The following is a 21,075-nucleotide window of genomic DNA, read 5'->3' as shown; positions in this document are numbered from 1 at the left end:
TTTAGGATTAGCAGATACACACGACTATACATAAACAACAAAGTCCTATTGTATAACACAGGGAACTACAGTCAATAGCTTAATAATCTATAATAAAAAATAAAAAGAATATATATATATTTATATTTATATTTGTATAACTGAATCACTATGCTGTGCACCAGAAACTAACACAACATTTTAAATGGACTATACTTCAATTAAAAAAAAATGGTACTGGAACAATTACATGTGAATAGGCAAAAAAAAAAAGTGACCTTGACCTGACTCTCAGACCTTATACAAAACTAACTTCAAATGGATAATGGACTTAAATGTAAAATGGAAAACTATAAAACTTTTAGAAAAAACATGGCAGAAAATCTTCAGGTTGGAGAACTAGGCAAAGAGTTCTTAGACTTGACACCAAAAGCATGATCCACAAGAGAAAAAATGGATAAATTTGCCTTCAAAATTTAAAACTTTTGCTCATTGAAAGACCCTGTGAAGAGGATGAAAGAACAAGCTACAGAGTGGGAGAAAAGATTTACAAACCATACATCCAACAAAAGACTGCTATCCAAAAACATATAAAAAAACTCCTAAAACTTAACAGGTTAAAAAAATGAGCAGAGAATCTAATTGAAACATGGGCAAAAGACATTTCACTGAAGAAGATATACAGATGGGAAATAAGCCCCTGAAAATGTGTTCCACATCATTAGCTATCAGGGAAACGCAAATTAAAACCACAACGAGCTCACACTCTGCGCTGGCCAGGGCGGCAACAGGCGCTGATGAAGTTGCAGGGTGACTGGGTCACACATGCACTGCCAGGGGGAACCCTGCAGTGGTACCGTCACTCTGGAAACACAAGCGGACTCCACGACTCAGCCACCGCACTCCTGGTCGCTTATCCCAGAGCAGCAGAGACTTGACGCTCACACAAAGACCTGCACGGCAGTGTTTACTTGCAATAGCCCCAAACTGCAGTCGGCTTAGATGTCCTTCAGGGAGTGAAGAGTGAAACCAGCTGGGGCCCAATCCCACGGTGAGACCCCCTCAGCAGTGAAAAGGGGCGAACTGTGGACACAGCTCCACGGGGTGGATCACCAGACAGTCATCGTCTTGGGCGAATGACTTACCTCGCCTCTCTGCCGTTTCCCTGGCCTCACTGGACTTCTACAGTTTGTCATTCTTTGCACATCACGCGGCTTCAGTCACAGGCTAATTTAAGGCTTTGGCCTTTAGAGGGCTTCATCCCTGCTGTCGTCCAAATGTCCAGGTTAGCCCGCCGTCTTCAGAATTAAGGTTTAGAGCAATGAGCACTGTTAACGATGAAATGTTTTCATGTCTTTCTAGTGTAGCAGTTCTGAAACGCTTTGATCTTGGGACCTCCTTACATTCCTGAAGGTGACTGAGGACCCCGGAGAGCTTTTGTTTACCTGGGTTGTGTCTACGCATGTTTACTGGATTTGAAATAAACACCCAGGAATTTTAAAATATTTTATTAATTCATTAAAAATTAACAGTCATACATCCTTTATGTGTTTACATAAATATTTTATTAAAAATAATTGTATTTGCCAAAACAACAAAACAGTGAAAAGGGGTATCATTGCTTTCCAGTTTTGCACGTCTCTCTAGTTTGCAAATCCCTCTAACAGCTGGGTTCCCGTGTCTGCTTCAGTCTGTTCTAATCTGTCGGTTGGGGTGATGCCTATAAGAAAGCCCAGCCTCCCACAGATATGAAGTTAAAAAAGGGAGAAACTTGGGGGCCCCTGGTAGTGTCTCAAGCCCCCCAGGGATCCTTTGAGAATTACTGATCTAGTAGATTTCCTCAGGTTTGATTTAAGTTCTTTCCTCAAAGTTTCAGAAGACACACAGAGTTTGACTTTTTGTTTAAGTCTTTGGAGGACTTTGTCCTTTTAGACAATTTAGGGACTAGTAAACTGAAAATAGGATAATGACAGAAAACAGCGTCTCCAGAAGGATTTGAGGGGGAGGAGGTCCGTTTTTTCTTAAAGAGTCCTCTGAAGACAAGGTCTCAGTGAGCTCCGGAAGGCCAGCTTTGGGGGGTACTGACCAAAGCTCCTGGCCCCGCCCCAGCACCCAGGATGCCCAGGTGACCCAGTCCTGTGAAAACGGGGCGTTTTCAGCAGCCCTGGACAAGCAGCGTTTCTCTTAGCTTTGCTTTTAAGGAGATTAGTCTTGCTTTTCCCCTCCTCTTTATTTCGCTGTCTGCGGGCCACCTCCTGGCTCTCGCGGTAAGGTGATTAGCTGGCCTGTGGCCCACACGGAGGCCACTGTCACAAAGATCTCCGCTTACTTGAGTGCACCTCTTTCCTGAAAGCAGTACTTCGTGTTTATAATCACAGGGGTATTGTGAACTCTCGGATTCCAATAGAATGGGATATTTACGACACCCTCCTGCCTCCCCCACGCCCATAAAAGTTGATTCAGGGAGACAGAGAAGGAATGGACAGAAGACAGATGTGTTTCCTTCTCCAGATGCTGAGGGGCTTCAGTTGTTCTGCATATGTAATGACTTTTTACGGCTCCCTGCAAATGCCTCTTTTGACTTTTAAAAAGGAGCCAAAGTCAAATATAGGTAGTTTTAGCAATCTGACTGGCTGCCCCAGCTGGCTAGAAACCCTCTGTCAGAGGATATACAAGGAGCGTGTATCCCCTTCCTGACTCACAGAAGTAACTCTGATTTCTTCGTATTTATACGTAAGACTGTCCACGTACGTGCAAGAAGCAATCATGTCTTATTTGGACAACAAATGTCTTTCATAAACAGTCATGGTTCAGTAATTGCTTTAAAGGCAATTTCTGTAATTACAACAAAGAAGAAAATGAAATGAATGGAGAATGTGGACCCTCATATAACTTTTTTTTAGAAGTATTTTATCGCTGTATTTCTGATTTTGTACAGCACTCGACCATTTACAAAACTTTTTGATAAACAGTCGGCTCATTTGATCTTTACAACCACATTGTCTTAAAGAAACTTCATTTTTTAAAAGCAAATTAATAAAGTGGATAATCTCTAAATGACAAGATGGGTTTTGGTGATTCTGATACCTCAGGTTAAGCTGCATGGGAAGGCGACCAGGGCTGGAGATTTTTCTCTCTGGGTTGCTGTATTTTTGTCGGCTTTTTGCCGTGCTACTCTCGTGGTAAAGACGGTCTGCTCAGAGTTGAACTCGCTTGATATGATCCCCGCACACCGGGTCATCAATGTGCACTTCCGGGGTGATGTCAGAGGAGTGTCCAGACGAGAACTGGGGGCTTCACAGACCTTCCCCCACTGTCATTTCTCCTTCAAAGCCTGGAGCTGAGAAACAAATCCATGACTGATAGAAAAAACGGCAAAAGAGAGCAGAGCCCACGTGGAGACGCTTCCCACACCGAGGCATCATTCTCCTGCCTACAAGACGCAGTGCAAGTATCTTCTCATCTGTGGAAGGCCTTGGCCCCCTCCATCCAAAAATACTCTTTTCTGGGTTCTTGCTTCAGTGGGGCGTGCTCAGGGGTCTGCGGCAGGCATTTAACAACCAGATCTTTGGCGGCAGAACGAGCCCGATTTGTGGTGTTGTGATGCCTGTGGTGTACACACTCGTGCTCTGGCCGACTTCAGGCCACCACTGTGAGGTCACTGCACCTGGCATTGGGAAGAGACGCATCTGGTGCCCCAGCTCCAGCACAGCTCTGCACAAACTTCTGTTCTTCTGCTCAGTCATGTGTCAGATACACGTTCCTCTCTCCAGGGAAATCACAAGTGTGCTGAAAGCAAAGAGGGTGTCTTATAGGGTTTTACATCATCTGCAGTGCCCGGCACAGTGTCCCCCAACAGAAAGTCCCACACACGTTGTCACCAAATTGCATCATTACTATGTTTACCATTACTGTTGTTATTGTTAGTTAATACATATGGAATTTAAACTGACTCTTATAAGGGCTTCACTTTTTTATCTCATTTGCTGCTGATGAAAGTAAGAATGTGTGAGAGACTATGGAGAACAGTATAGTGGTTCCTCAAAAAGTTAAAAATGGATTAACACTATTGAACCATATACTTAGAAATTGTTAAGAGGATCAATTTTATGTTTTGTGGGATTCTTTTTTTAGCCACAATTTAAAAATTTTTAAATGTAGTATTACCATATGATCCAGCAATCCTGCTGCCAAGCATGCATGCTCAGAACTGAAAACAGGCTGAACAGATACCATGTCCACAGCAGCGCTACTCAGAGTCGCCAAAAGGTGGAAGCAACCCAAATGTCCATTGACAGATGAGCAGATAAACAGAATGTGGTATACATACAACGGAATATTTATTATTTAGCCTTCAAAAGGGAACTCTGAAGACAACATGGGTGAACCCTGAGGACATTATAATAAATGAAATAAGCCAGTCACAAAAGAACAAGTATTGTACGATTCCACCTACGTGAGGTCTCTAAAGGGAGCCAGATCCGTAGAGACAGAAGGTAGACTGGGGGCTGCCAGGCGCAGGAGGCGGGGGAGTGGGGAGTTACTGTTTATCGGAGATGAGGTTTTAGTTTTGCAAGAAGAAAAGAGCTCTGGAGATGGATGGTGGAGATGGTTGCACAGCAAGCTGAAAATACTTACTTCCACTGACCTACACAGCCTAAAATAATTAGGATGGTAAACTATATTATTTGTATTGACCACAATTTTTTTAATTTAAAGAATATATTAGAATAAATATTTTTGTTCAAAGTGTTGCTATCAGAATTATACTCATTCAGCATCTGGAAGCCAGTGGGGGATCTCCCCTCCTCTTGCTCTTCCCCCTCCTCGGAGCAGGACTTCCTCCCTGTCCCTCTCCATTCCTTATCACGTATATGTGCACACAGTCATCTGCAGGGAACGCTCAGTCGTTCGAGCGTGGACATCTTCATCTCGCCTACAAGGATCAGTGTCACCTCCCTGCAAAAACACCTCTCTCGTCGCTTTCCTCATCAGGTTCTCTTATCAAGGAGTTAGGGGAAGCCAAAAAGCAGCCTGAAATAAAATCTCAGAGTCCCAGGACAGCAATCTGAGGATGGGGGCTCAACAGTGAGAAGAGGGTGGGAAGGACCACATTTCTTTCAGACCAGCCACCTGTGAAGGTTCTCAGAAGAGTGTTTGGAGGCCCCTTCGAGGTTCCGCAGAAGGTGAGCGGGCAGTTCAGTGAACTGGGAGCCTGGACCCTGGGGTTATCGTCTCCGCTCAACCACAGAACTGTTTAACTTTAGATGAATCATTTCCCTTACATTCATCCAACATGTTAAAAAACAAAAAACAAAAACCTTCCATATTCTAACTTATCTATAAACTGGAATGACACATTTCCTTATAGTTTTTTGGTAAAGTTCAGATATATGAGGTTGTGCTTTTTAAAAACACAGACATAGGCTCACATGTAGAGAGTGTGAGAGCCCTAAATGTACATTGTAAACACATCGATAGGAAGTGTTATTTTTCTTCAGAACTTAGACCGGTGATCTCATGGCTGATACAAGCCTCCAGGCGTTTTACCGCACCGACCCAAGTACGTAAAACACGTCTTGCCGTCGTTAGCGTCAAAAGTGTTTATTTATCAAATGTTCGTTAAATTTCTGGTTTTGCTATGTGTTAGTCCCTGTAGTCTGGGTGATTATTTGTTATTGAAAATGGTGACAAGAAGTCATAATCCTCTGTAGCTAAACCTACTGCTAACGTCCAAGGAAATGTTCTCAACTCCTGGTCCTACAGGTGATGTCTCGTCTGACATCTCCCAAATTTCTGGATTGGGCAGAAGTTATAGAAATTTCCTGTTTCAAATTTTTTCTTCTCCGTTTTTGTTAATTTAGGCTGTCGTGTCCATAATACATAGTTTTATCCTCAGAAGAGAAATCTGGCCAAAATATAGATGGAAATATTTCAATACGAATTTTATTCCAACTACTTTAGCCATTTGTCTATAATTATTTGGGACATATATCAGAGGGTTATTTTCTACTTTGGGTTAAATATTATTCAGTCAACAGCATTTTGTTTTGAAGTATAGGCGATTTACTATATTGTATGTTTCTGGTGTACAGCATAGTGATTCAGTTTCACATATATATATATATGTATGTGTGTGTATTCCTTTTCCTATTCTTTTTTCAATCTAGGTAGTTACACAGTCAACATCTTCCTGTGCATGAGTGATGGTCTAGGATTCATGGCTAGTCCCCCCAGGGTGCTACCAATAGACTGTTTTACTCAGTTCTTCCTTCTGGGAAGGAGGTCCACCTTCACCCCCTCTCCTCCTCATCCACCAGCCTCAGAAGGGAACTTGGACTTCTGGTCTTTAAAGACAAATTGACTGTGGTCCAACATTGGACACCTGTATAAGCTCATAAAAGAATCCGTGATTCAAATCGGCAGTTTTACACTCTCGGCCAGTTGTGGAAGCCTGCCCCACGGGGCTGGGGCTGGGGGAAATCGGAGAAAGGCCTGGAGCAGTAGCATGGTCCAGATAAAGTACGCTCACACACCTTGTATAACTGGGCTTACAACCTCCCCAGGCCCAGGAGGGAGGTGAGTGCTGTGTTAAGATGCCCACAAAACAGGCGTGCAGATGGAAGGAGCAGATCCCAGATGGGATGGTTCAGGAGCTCCTGGGAAACATTGGTAGACTGCAAAACCAGGCACTCCGTCCACCGCTCCCCGCCTCTGACATCCACAGTGTGAGGTGAGCTGAGAGCTAGATTTACAAGGGAAAAAGAGGACATTTAAACCTCATCAATTAAGCCCAACAAGAAATCCTTCCTCCTCCAAAAACTGAAATGCGTTTGTCGTCAAAAGGCCTTTTCATTAAGGCAGTTGTGTCAATAAGCCATCTGGGCACAAAGAAAAGGGTCCATCTGAACGTCCATAAATGCCGTTAGCATTTAGGTTGTCCAAACCATGGGGGACAGTCGTGTTTCTGCCAGTGCTGCCTGCATTCTTCCCTCTCCAGTCCCTCTCGGAAACCAGATGGGTGCATCTCAAGGTTGCTGCTTCCCCCGACTACAAGAAAGGAAGTTTGAGGCTGCCTACTTTTTCATACTTCATGGGAACTTATTTTTCTTGTTCAGTCTGTTACTTAATATCTACCTTGAGTAGGAGGCACCGATTTAAATATATCTTTCCTGTAGTGTCTTTCAAAGAGCAGATTTGAGTGTTTAAAACTCCAGAAAAGCTTCCAAATTCATAATGTGTCTGATTTTTAAAATGTTTTCTCCCAAGGAGCTCAAGGGCAGGGCTTTTATGAGAAGAGGCTGGTCTCAAAGTCTGTGATTCTTCCTGACTGTGAGAGCATGTGGTGGGGAGGGGGCTGGGCACAGGGCTGGGAGAGTCCAGGTGGACGGAGGACAGGGAGACAGATGTCCCTCCTCTGCAGGATCCCAGCTCATTTCAGCAAAAAGGTGAGAGATGGAGAAGATGTTTTTGTCTTGTTATATGTTTAAATGAATGGTCCCTTTACACATAATACACTTTTTCAGTTTAACCTGCAGTATTAACATTAAGACCAGTTGTCATTTAGAATTAGATACTATAAAAAAAAAATTCAAAAATTCCACACTTGGCCAATCAAAGGACGAATGCAGCTATTCACACAGGGTGAAAAAGATTTTTCATCCTTGACTAAGAACTGAAAAATGTATAAATCATACATGCAATCCTCAGATATGTCCTTTGATATTGGAATTTGAGTGTTATGACCTGCCTGTAATTAAAGTTTTTGGTTAAGTTTTGAAGGGAGAGAAAATGAAACATTTTAAAAGTCAACACCTTGCTTCTCAAGACGTAACCCGGGGCGGGTTTCTGTAGCTTCGCTGGGCTTTTGGTCACTGGCACCTGCCTCCTAATTCTCCCCCTGCTTCTAGCGTTTCCTCTTTATGGCGGGGGCTGTGCTTCTGGCAGGGCCGCCAGTGCCGGCCTGCGGGGTTCCTCCCCTGCGGACAGGCTGTGCGGCCACAGCTCGGTCCCCGGACGGTGCTGAAGGACGGGGCTGGCACCAAAGGGGGTGGGCCCGGCTTAGATAACGGCCAAGTTGGAAGCTGAGGGAAGTCAGAATTATAAGGTGATGGGAAACAGTGACTGTGTCTGAAGATTAACTGGCCTTTCTTAAATCCCAGCTACCTTCACCACCACCCACCCAGTGGAATGCCTGGCCAGCTGGCATGGTACAGGCTTCCACGGAAACTTCCAAGTCAGTTATTAAACACTGCCATTATTAATAATAAATTATGTAAAAAAACGAAGGTGGTAACAGTCAAAGATGACCACTCACTCTTTGTTCTTACTGCTGTCTGTTTCTTGAAGTCACCTGGGTTATTGCTGCAGCACGGTGGACAGGTGCACAGCCTACAGAAGCATGAGCCACCAGGTGTCTCTTGCCAACCCCACGGCCAGTGACGTCATGTCAGTCGGTAGAAAGGCCTTGGTGGGAGTGTGTGCACCACAGAAATCTGCAAAACGCTTGATTTGTTGTTCAGTCAGTTGAGGCTTGATGATAATCAGGGCTTGATTTATTGTTTTGTTGATTGTCTAGACTTAAAGTGATGGAGAAGATATTAACACTGCTGATAAAACTTAAGAGCCATCTTGTGTGCATAGCTGTTCAGTGGTGAATAGCTGAAAACTCAAAACTCATCCTTCCAGTGTATGAAAATATTACCTGTGGTAGCAAGGAGCTCACACACATCGCTGATAAATACCTGGAGCTTTGATGTCGCCTTTGTTGTTGTACCTACCTGCACACCCTCGTGCCAGGTCATTCCAGACGTCTAGAACGTTCAGACAACAGCCCACTTTGACAAGGGAAAACCCTCATGGCCTGCCTACCTCCGTCGGTTTCCACACAGAAAAAGAGCTCCTCAAATCCATTCGGCAGAATTATGCTCACTCTTGATGTCACAGCAGGGGCGCGGGTGGCTCACATCCGAACCCCAGTGCAGTGATGTGCTAACGTGGAGTGACCAGGAAAGTATGCTAACATACACCTCCGTACTGCAGGGCTAGTCAAACAACCCACAACAAACTAAATGGATGGTAACCAAGCTAAACCAACAGTCAGTTATAATTTAGAAGCAGGAAGAGCAGCAATCTGTAAAGCATGACCAGCTCCAGACAGCGCTGATAACAAGGTGTCCCTCCCCCAAACTGCAGGAATCCCAACTATGCGGCGTGCACCCCGAGCCAAGACTCGCTCACAGCCAGCGCTCTGTGGGCGGGGCCTGAGTGGAGCCCTCAGTGCGTCCAGTCCTGTGCTAACGTTAGTTTGTGAATAATACATTGTGCTAACTCCTAATGACTCACTTGTTAGGTCACAAATAATTAGGATGAGTCATCTATTAAAGCGAACGTGTCTGGAACTGCCAGTCATTCACACACGAGAAAGCGGGACAGGACCTGAACTTTGCCTCAGTTCCCTGTTCCACTCAGGTGGGCTGTGAGTCACAGAAGCCCCCGTTGCACAGGTTCTGAGGCATTTTTGGACCCTGGACATCTCATACGTAAATGCTCTCTCCACCAAATCAGACTCAGACTTGGAGTCCTCTTTCTCTGTAAGGTCCGTGCTGGTACCTCCTGACAGTAAGAGTGGCATCTCTGCGGATGCATCAGATCCTTCTGGTCATCACAGCATCTCTGGGGTCAAGTCAGTCACAACGTGTCTGCAGGCCGCACCAGGCTGCACGCTCCCTGAACTGGTCACTGCAAAGGCCCAGCTGTACCCCAGGCGAGGGGACAGACAGCCCTCTGACATCCAAGTGAGGGCCGAACGGCTGGTTATCTCCGCTTGGGAAATTCTGGGTCTGTTTCGTGCTGTGCTTTAAAGAGCTTATCTTTCTGTTTATTTGTTTCTCCTGATCGAAACAGCTTTGGCCCTCTGACAAGCCAGCACCCGGAACTGACCAAGCAGCAGGACCTCCTCAGCCTCCACTTAGAGTTGCTCTGGGGGTTAAAGGTCACACTGTTGGAGAAAGGTAGTAAACCATTAATGATGGGTGAACTTCTTTCTCTCTGGCCCCACCGGTTAGCTGGGCGATCCTGTTTGCTCTGTGAAGGGACTGTATTTGCTAAGGGTGATTGAAATCGGCAGCACAAATGACCTCCCTGATTTCCTGCTGCCTCTGGGCCACCGTGTCAGGTGAGCACTGCCAGGCGTGCTCAGGCCGCTGGAAACGGCCTTGTCCTGACCAAGGGCCACTCTTAATCAAATCCCTTCACTGGGCACTGGGCACGTGTGCCTGTTTTGTGAGACCCAGTGGCTCAGACACTGGAGCACCTTAGGGCCCCGCGGGTTCCCAGAGCATATACCTCACCTGCACACGTGCGTCAGCATCCCCCTGGTGCACGAGGGATCAGAAGCTGAGGAGTCTGACTGACTCTCATAGTTGAAGACTCTGGTTTTACTCCTGCCTCTGGCCCCCAGGTTCCTAGGTGACCTTTGACCATGCTTTGGATTTGACGTCTAGAATGTGATGTGCTTCTGTGTTCACTGCATCCTCCCATGCTCAGAGCATGCCTGGCACTAAAAGGCACTCAGGAAGATCCGTTAATGAATCCCATTGCCGATTTTATTTTATGTTATTGAAATATAGTCAGTTTATAATGTTTATCAATTTTTGGTGTACAGCATACTGTTTCAGTCATACATATACATACATACATATAATCCTTTTCATATTTTTTCATTATAGGTGACCATACGATATTGAATATAGTTCCCTGTGCTATACAATATAAACTTGTTTTTTATCTGTTTTATATATAATAGTATCTGCAAGTCTCAAACTCCCAATTTATCCCTTTCTGCCCCTTCCCCCCATAACCATAAGTTTGTTTTCTATGTCTGTGAGTCCGTTTCTGTTTTGTAAATAAGTTCATTTGTTTCTTTTTTTTAAGGTTCCACATATAAGTAAACTCGTATGATATTTGTCTTTGTCTGACTTACTTCACTTAGTAGGATAATCTCCAGGTCCATCCATGTTGCATTATTTCATTCTTTTTATGGCTGAGTAGTATTCCATGGTATAAATATACCACATCTTCTTTATCCGGTCACCCGTCAATGGACATTTAGGTTGCTTCCACGTCTTGCTACTGTAAATAATGCTGCTGTGAACATTGGGGTGCAAGTATATTTTAGAGTTAGAGTCCCTCTGGATATATGCCCAGGAGTGGGATTGCTGGATCATAGGCTAAGTCTATTTTTAGTTTTCTGAGGAATCTCCATACTGTTTCCCATAGTGGCTGCACCAAACTTCATTCCCACCAGCAGTGTAGGGGGTTCCCTTTTCTCCACAGCCTCTCCAGCATTTATCGTTTGTGGACTTTTTAATGCTACTGCCTCTTCCACTTGCTGTCCATTGACTGCTGGCACCTACCATCTCCTTGGGGAGACGTGGCTGTTACGTGGCACAGGAGAGTCAATGAATTGACAACAGGGTGAGACCAGCAAAGCCGGGAGCTAACCCTGGGCCCAGCCCACAGGCCTTGGCAGGAAGTCAGCCAGCTCAGAGGGCCCCGTGGGCCAAGGGCTGAGGCCGGGCAGGCGCCTCCATGTCTGCTGGGCAAAGATCAGGTTGGCCCGGGTAGGGGCTGGCCGAGTGCAGAGGAGCAGGAAACGCAGTCCGAGTTGCCCTACGGGCATGGGGAAAACAACTGGTTTAAAAAATAGAACGTAATTCTGCCTTGGCTGACTTCAGGAGCATGGCCAAAGCTGTCTGTGACAGGTTATCCCCGATCTGGGCTTAGCCATGTTCCTTGGTGCCTGGAAAGGTCCACCCCATCACGAGTCTCTAACGGTTCCACGGTCCTTGGTCTTAAGGCTGGGCTTTCATGAACACAGCCCAGAAGGCCTCCTCTCCCAGCGCTGGACAGGCTGCAGAGAAGGAGTCCAAACCCGCGGAGGCATCTGGAAGATCCACACTCTCTTGGTGGTGGCAGGAAACCTGCATTAGTCATCACATTCTTTTTTTTTTTTTAATCTTTTCTAACTTTTATTTCAGTAAGCTTGTACTTTTTTTTTTTTTTAATGGAGGTACTGGGGATTGAACCCAGGACCTTGTGCACGTTAGGCAGGCTCTTTGCCACTGAGCTATTATTACCCTCCCCACCACATTCTTTAAAGAAGTCTCCTGTAATGAGTATTCAAGAAGGAGTATTCAAGATGGGAGCACCTCTGAGCTTAGGTCTGCTCATCTGAGGGCTGAAGTTTGTAGGCAGAAAAGCCCTTGTGCTTCAGCAGTCACGGCGATGCGGGGCGGCCAGCCTGTCTGCACGAGCCGGGTAGTCGTCTGCCGGTGACTCGGGAGCCTGGAGGAGCAGGCGGCCGGTGCTCAGGCAGTGGCCGCACTCCAACGGTCTTTTCCCGGTGCCCTGGGGCTGCGCTCCGTGATCTCGAGATCTCAGCGTGTGCTGGTGTCTGCGCTGTGACCGATGCCCCCAGGAGGGCAGTGCGCATCCTTGATGCCCACAAGTGGACGCTCTATGTCTCCCATCATCTCTGATGAATTAAGCCAACTGTGTGGCTGTCCGGCTTTGGACCGTTTTGGAGACCAATCTCATGTCTTCTTATTTTTCACAATTGAAAAAGCCAACCCACATCATTGAGACAAATAATAAATCCTTGGGCATCTGATTACCCAACGTGGCTGTTTCCTTTGATCAAATCACAAACTGATGACCAAACTTGGATCTGATTATGTGCCTATAAAGATAACCAAGGACCAGTGTGAGTAACTGTCAGTCAAAGTCTCTTCAGACAACAGCGAGTGTTACAGCACGCCAGTAACATTTTTATCAGGTAGTTAAGTTAATTACCTGTGGTAAATGTGTTAGCGGGACAAGGGTGGATTGCTGTAAACATTTGCCGACCACTTTAAAACGCTGCCCGACTGAAGGGGAGGAATCAAGCATACAGGAGGATGCAGATGTCTTGACACCTGCCGGTGTCATATAAAATCCAAGTTTTATGCTGATACCTGTGTGTCTTTTTCCCACCACAAGATGGCTCTGTAGGGTTTCTTCTCAGATGAAATACGGCTCCAGGGCAAACCCGGGTTTGTAAAGCAGCAGCAAGCCCTGGGCAACGTCAGTTTTTTTAAGGAACCTCCATACTGTTTTCCACAGTGGCTGCAACAATTTGCATTCCCACCACTAGTGCACAAGGGTTCCCTTTTCTCCACATCCTTGCCAACGTTTGTTATTTGTAGACTTTTTGATGTTAGCCATTCTGACCGGTGTGAGGTGATATCTCATTGTGGTTTTGATTTGCATTTCTCTAATAATTAGTGATCCATCAATTCCACTCCTGGATATATTTCAAAAAAGCCCCAAAACACTATTTTGAAAAGATACATGTGTTCACAGCAGCACTACTTACAATAGCCAAGACACGGAAGCCACTCAAGTGAAGTGCCCACCAACAGATGAATGGATAAAGAAGATGCAGTGTATATATATACACACAATGGAATACTACTCAGCCAAAAAAACCCTGAAATATCTGCCATTGCAGCAACGTGGATGGACCTAGAGAATATTATGCTTAGTGAAATGTTAGACAGAGAAAGACAAATACTGTATGGTATCACTTATATATGGAGTCTAAAAAATAAACTAGTGAATGTAACAAAAAGAAATGGGGGGAGAGTAGAGCTCAGTGATACAGTGTGTGCTTAGAGCACACAAGGTCATGGGTTCAATCCCCAGTCCCTCCATTAGATAAATAAATAAAACGGAAACAGACCCAGACCCACAGAAATAGAGGACAAACTAGTGGTTACCAGTGGGGAGAGGAAAGGGGGCAGGGGCAAGAAAGGGACAGGGGATTAAGAGGTACAAACTATTATGTATAAAAGAAACAAACTGTCAGGATACACTGTGCAGCACGAGGAGTATAGCCAGCATTTCATAATACTTACAAATAGAGCATGATCTTTAAAAACTGTGAATCACTACATTGTACACCTGAAGCTTGCATGATATGGTAAATCAATTATGTCTTAAAAATAAATAAATAAGTAAACGTGGGCAAGTGTTCACCAGAGAACCAAGGACAGAAGCCAGAGCACAGGATAGAATGAGAGACAGATAAAAATTGATAAATAGAAAATATATGTGTTAAAAAAAGAAGAGAGCAAATAAGAAAACCTTAAACATGATAGCAGAAACTGCAAGGACATAAAAATAGTATAGAATATTTTAAAAACTCAAAAGAAAATTTAGAAGATAAAACTGGGGAAGTCTCCTGGAAAATAGAGCAAAAAGAAAAGAAAAATAGGAATGAGCAGATGAGAACATTGGAGGATTAAGGGCAGCATTTAAGAAGTAATTTGAGAAAATCTCCAAGGATGCGGGACATGGGTTTCCAGATTACAAGCGCCCGTTCTGTGCCCAGCCCAGTGGTGAAAATAGGTCGCAGCAGACAGGGCACTGTCTCCTTGTGAGGTGTCAGAACCTGGAGGAGGAGGAGGGGATCCTCCAAGTTTCTAGTTTCTGCAGCAGGTCCTGGGAACAGCAGGTCCACACTGGAACGTCAGAGTGTGCTGGGAGAAACTTCTAGAAGGTAAAGCTGACAGGACACCTGGCGTGTTGGAGCACTTTGGGTGGGTGGGGTTAGACGACTGAGGGGAGGACAGGTTGAATTAGAGGTAGGTACAAAAGGCAAAAAAGCAGGTCAACAAACAAAAAACAGTTTTTAACTCTGGGTACATTAAAAATTTTGCAAGAAGTAAAGAGAAATCTCAGTTTACTGCATGGACCAGCTGCTGATAACACTGACATAATCATACTAATAAAAACACTGAAGACTGGTCTAGCTAAATCTGCGGTGTAATCCCAGCAGGATAACGTGGTGATTGAGAGCACAGACCCTGAGGCCAGACTGCCTCGGCCCAAATCTGTCCGCAGTCATAATAATCTGCTTTTGAGCTGTGTGGGGGGGGGCTGCTCCGGTCCCTCGAACTCAATTTTCTTCTCTGTAAAATGGGGACCATAACACCTATTGCATAGGGTTTGGGGGAGTAGTGAGTGAATTAACATGCGTGAAATGCTTAGAACAATGCCTGGCACCTGGTAAGTGCTGTGTAAGGGCACCTAGGAGTATTGCCGTTTCATAGCCGTTTAGGAGAAAGGGGAAATGGGTGTGTGTGTGACAGTCTTCATATTCCTTAAGGGAAAGTCAACAAAAAAGGCCTAAAACTGAAAAATCAGGAAGTAGCACTATGAAAATGTTATTTAGAGACGTAAAGGAACATATCAAAAACAAAGGGAAAAAAGGCTGAGATGAATGTAAAATCGTTGCTTCTGGAGAACAAGAAACTGGAGAGGGTCCGGGCCGGGGTGGTGGCGGCAGAGATACGCTGTTTGCTTTGAATCTTGCTTCACCAGAGCAGACCTGAGACAGCATCTGTGGGCAGGATTTATGAAGGAAGTGCTCGGAGGGGGACGATAGGAGACAAGGGACAGGGACGAGGAGGGAGAGGCAGGGCCCAGGCTCACTGCGGCTGGGGTAGGGAGGGGGCCCTGCAGCCCCAGGGCGGGCCCTGGAGAGTGCCGGGTGCTGGCGCCCAGAAGGCTGGTGATAGGCCTCAGAAATGTAAAACTGTCTGGGTGGTGGCCTTTAAATTGCTAAAGGTCCTAAAAATCTAGTTCAGAACTCTCGCATCTGCATCTCCAGCCAGACTCTCCCAGACTCGCACAGCAGGGACTTGCAGTAAGCCCAGCCTTCCCCTGAGGCTCTCGGGGGCTTCACACCTGCCTTCCTGGAATATTTGCTATTTTTTTTTTCCAGGCACCCAAATACCTTTGTGTGTACTTTCAGGCATGAAGTGAAGGACCATTTCCAGGGCCAGGTTCTTTCCTGAACCCCTGAAACCTGTGGGCGCAGACAGCCCCTCCTTCCTTCCTCATGGGCCTTGCTGCTGGGTGGCTGCCAGCTCAGGAAATGCATGCTCATTATTTATGGTCCCCTCCCTCCCTCATGCAGTTTAAATAAGAACAATAGTGCTTAATACATCTTAGTACAATTTTAGTACAAATTTGAATACAATTACAATATTCAAACAGCACTTTTTAAAATGCAAATACATTAAAGATTATTGTTCGAAATAACTTTGAAAGAGAAACCAGTCCTTTCATTTTCTCCCAAATTTACACTTTCATTTATTGCTCAATAGAAGCTTAATAAAGAGTGTATGTGATGCCATGATTAAAACACATTAAGTTTTGGGGGGGTGGGTAGAGCTCAGTGGTGGAGGGAGTGCCCAGCATTGGTTCAATCCCCAGTACCTCCATTAAAAAAACAAAAAACAAAAAACAAAACTCACATAAAACCTTTCTTTACCAATCTTACTGTAAACAAAGGGTGATCTCACTCTGTTTCTACTGAACGGTACTGGCCTCTCATTCTGTTCACTACAACGGCACTGGCCAGGTGACTTTGAGATGCCAGCTTGAGGCTCTGGGGTGCACCCCCAAACAACCAGCCCCAACCCATTACACGCAGGTCCCAACTGTTACCACTGTGGGCCACCAGTGACAGCATCACAAATGTGAAGTATCTGGCAGGCGAGGAAGTCAGCCGCTCTCTGTGGACAAGATTTTTGTTGTCACAAACTGTCTCATGGAAGAACACACTCCCTTCTGGGGGACACTGCCACCTCTCCCCACTCTTTGGGAGGCTGGAGGAGCCACTGAGCTGGAGGCAAGCCCCCTGGAACAGTCACTGACCCCAGGACTTCAAATCATGACCACAGAAAACAACTAAAAGTTCTAAAATTCCAACCAAGATGCCGGCAGCTAAGTGTTACTTTCGAAACCCCTTTTCTACTCACCCTCTGAAGCAGGAATCCATACCCTGGGTCCTCACTCCATGAAATCGTGGGCAGTGTTAGTCTGCTGAGCTGTGTGCGCGGGTTTTCTGGGGAGAGGACTCTAGGGATGGCCCCCCAGTTTAATGATGGGCTTGGGTGACAAAGGGAGAGGCTTTCGTGTGCAGTGGAGTATATATTTTTTCTACATTTGGTAGAGGAAATAGTCATATAAACCCATTTCTTTGACCCTGTTTCCTTTAGGTAAAAGAATGACAAAAGGCCTGGAAAAGAGAAAAGTGGAACAGAACCATCTCATTCTGCTCCAGCCGCTAACAGATGGAAGTATTTTTTCCTTTTCATAAAGGGGCAGGAACCTACTCAGGAGACACAGCCGCTGTTCCTACCTGTGCTCAAGTTCCTGCTTTTAGAAGATGAATACTTGAGACCAGCTGTTTCTCTGCTCCACAGGTAAGTGAATATAAACAGAGGTCCTTTCAAGATTCTGGGGCAGGTTGGTATCACGGACACGTGAACAGTGCTTTGCAGGATACGTTCTGAAACATGGCCCAGGACGTCCCAGGAGCCAGGAGACCATTCCCTTCCTGTCCTCTCTCCACAGCCCTCCGTTGACGAGAGGTGGCTCCTATTGCTGAAGCTGGCCCTGGAGACCAACAAGGAGAGATTGGACCAGGTGGACCCCGATGCTTTCATCTTCTCCTTTTGTCTTGCACTGCTAGTCAAAGCAATGTGGAGGCTGGGAGTCCCGGAACACAGATTTTGGAGTAAGACAGACCCACTAGCCTGTGAGCTCCCCAGGGAGAAAACCTGCTTAACGGTTAAAACCTACCTCTCAGGGCTGGAGGCCACCAGCTCCCCCATCCTCTCTTGGGGGCTGATTTGAAAAGACGTTTACACAGTATCGTCTTTCTGCTCTGGAGGGAACCCTGCAGACACCGCGTGTTGCCCAACTTGGGCCTTTACGATTTAGGGCTTCCAGGTGCAGCACCTGCATTTTGCTGGCTGGCTTCATTTGTCCATCCCTTCTCCCTCATTAATTCACCTGGTAATATGGCAGCTTTTAAAAAGGGCTGTGTAACAGGCCCTGTTTGGCAGGTATAGCAACTGGGTTACAGAATTTCCCTTTTCTGAAGTGTGAGCTATTTTTTAAAGGGCATGTCAGACTTCTGATGCTCCATTTTTTTTTCAGGGGGGTGATTAGGTTTATTTAATTAATTTATTTTAATAGAAGTACTGGGGATGGAACCCAGGCCTTGTGCATGCTAAGCATGCGCTCTACCACTGAGCTACACCCTCCCCACCAGAATTTCCCTTTTCTAATCTCTGACCCCAAAGAAAGACTCAGTAAGAGAGAAAGAAGAAAGGCCATCGCCTGTGTGTAGCTGGGATGGAGAGGGCTGGCATTTGTGAAAGGTCGGATGGGCTGCTGGTCCCTGTTCAGGTACACCTGGGAGTCCAAGGAAGGTGACAGTCACAACCCCACCACGGAGGAAATAAAAGCACGAGATCTCGAGAGAACCAGCCTGGAGCGCTGGCCCCGGACAGAGCTCTGTGCCCACGGATGTGCTCACCTGTCTCCACAACGGGGCTGCTCGAGCCTCTGCAACCTTGCTTTCTACGGAGATTGAATGAATATTTTTGAGTGAACAGATGTCATAGAGAATATTTTAAAAGCTGTGGCGGCCCTGCTCTGTGCTATGAGGTAAGCAGCACAAATAATTCTCCTCAAGAAGGATACAAGGCTCACTCTAAAAGGCGGTTGATGAATAAACACTTCCACTTTTTAGGAGAGGGACAACTCAGCAGGACTGCAGGGAGCCTGCAGGTAGGGGACAAGAAGGGGTCACTGAGGGTGGGAGCCTCAGGGACGAGTGAGCGGGCGTGTGGCCGTGAGACAGCTCACTGATGCACAGCTACCCCGGGGCTCCCTCGGCTGCGAGTAAGGAACGTGAGGTCTGCTTCACAATCGGGAGGGGGATTAAGTGAGATGATGTATCTAAAATACTTAGTATAGAAATTGGCCCCAAATTGACCTAAAATTATTGAGAAGAAAAATGGGGCGGTGTTTCAAAATTCATAGACTACAGGGAACTTATGAAGCAAGAGAGAAGTATTTTTAGGGCAATCATTGACATGTTAGAAAGCAAAGATTAAGACTTTTGTTGAAGCCCAAAGTTAATGCTTCCTATGAAATGCTCTCCTGACCAATCAACATTGGACCAAGGGAAGTGCCATAAAAACTTCCCCTGTGGTTCCTGCTGCTTCGTGGCAGTGTTGGGAAATCGACTGGTTCAGTCAAGAAGCATTTGTTGGCACCCACCGTGTGCCAGGCTCTGTGCTGGGTGTGGGGGATACACCGTGAACCACATACATGAACCTGCCCTACAGAGCTTGCACGCAGCCGGAGCAGACTAACTGAAGAACCAGGGTCAGGTCCGTGAAGTGCTGTGAGGAGGGGAGGCCAGGGTACCAAAAGGTATGGAGCGGGCCACCTGGCCAGCTCTTTGGAGGAACTGGACCCCTAAGCTTCCACCTGATGGATGAGTTGGCATTTGCTGGCTTTGAGGGAAAGCAGAGAGCAGGAAGGAGAGAGTAATACAAACTGAGGAGGGCGACGAGCTGTGAGAGCTGGGCAGGTGCCAGGAATGAAGGAAGCTCAGCGTGCCGGATGGTGAGAACACAGGCCAGGCAGGGGGACAGCAAGGAGTTGGGGATTTATCCTAACGGGTATGGTCCAGCACAGCCAAGCTAGGACCACTGTCCTGGCAGATCAGACAAGGCACCAGGAAGGACATCAGACCTGAAACACACCCTTTTTTTTTTTTTTTAATATTTGAATGTCTTTTTCTTAATTTGGGGGGGGGGCAGGGGTCAGAGAGGTAATTAGATTTAATTTATTTTTAGAGGAGGCACTGGGGATTGAACCCAGGACCTTGTGCATGCTAAGCATGTGCTCTACCACTGAGCTATACCCTCGCCCCACACCTTTAATTTAAAGCTCTGTTCCTTCTTTTATAGGCATGTGGTAGAAAGACGTTTGGATTTGGCCCCAGTTGCCACTAAACTACTTGAGTATGACTTCGAGCAACTCTTCCCAACCTGCTTGGCCTCCTCTGTGAAATAGAGGAGACCCTGCCCTGCCTTCGGTAAGGACCCCTTAACAGTTGTGTGGAGAAAGGATGGGAGAGGGCCATCCTGGCTGCAGAATGCACCTGGAGGCCAGGTGAGATGGTGGCCGACTGCTCGGAGGTGGTGGCCGTGGATTCCACCCCGAGGGTAAACCAGGAAGCCCTCCATACATGAAGGAGGACTCCTGTCAGCTCTGCCAGGGGCGTCTCTGGGGGCTCGGTGAAAAAAAGCAAGGGGAGGAAATTGTCACACACAAGAATCTTGCACAGGCTGTGGGTGGAAACTGTGTGCACTCCAGCACCTGACCCTATGGGTAATCACGGAGCAATTAGGCCTCATGTACTAGATGGAATCCGGCTGCTCTGGGGCCTGATGGATTTGAAATGGGTGGAGTGATTACTCACAGGCCCCTGGCAGGGCAATTATAGCCGCAGGAAAATGCAATGATCAAGCAGAAGGGAGAGGAGGGCTAATTCGAGAAGCCAGGCTTGAACTGTGTGGGGAGCAGAAGCCACGGAGGGAGGTGGCCCTGGGTCTCAGCACCGTCCTCTGATGGTACCAGGGGGAGATGTGGGGCGTGGAGAACAGATGCTGTGAGACTCTGCTGGCAGAGGACAGCTGGGAGCAAGGACAAAGGTACAGGTGACGCCTGGGGGACCTCTCCTGATTGGGCAGTTAGATGATCAGTGATTCCCCGAGGCTCCCTGAAAGATGGGGGAGGTGGGCTGGAATCTGTCTTGCTCAATCCTACCTTGGCTGCCCTTGGGCTGACCTTGGCCAAAGTACTAGTGCTCATCCATTCACTTCTGATTGAGACAAAATTTGAGAACCTAGTGACAGTTTACAGATGGACAGCGCTTCACAGTTAGCAAAGGTGTTTTAAATGTATTCTCTTGTTAATCCTCACAATTTGTGAGGCAGGTATTATTGTCCTCGATTGGCTGACGAAGAAACCGAGGTTCAGAGAGGTCAATTAACTTGCCAAGTTCCCATGTGATGCAAGTCAGCCTGCTACTGAATATGATCCAGTATCTTCCCACATGGAGATTGGGGAAATAGGAAATTAAATGACCGAGGTCAAAGTTGAAAATAACCCAAC

This window comes from Camelus ferus, chromosome 14 (genome assembly GCF_009834535.1).
Source record: "Camelus ferus isolate YT-003-E chromosome 14, BCGSAC_Cfer_1.0, whole genome shotgun sequence".
In the NCBI taxonomy this organism is placed as follows: Eukaryota; Metazoa; Chordata; class Mammalia; order Artiodactyla; family Camelidae; genus Camelus; species Camelus ferus.
The sequence above is the reverse complement of the archived record's forward strand: the minus strand, read 5'-3'. Positions refer to the sequence as shown.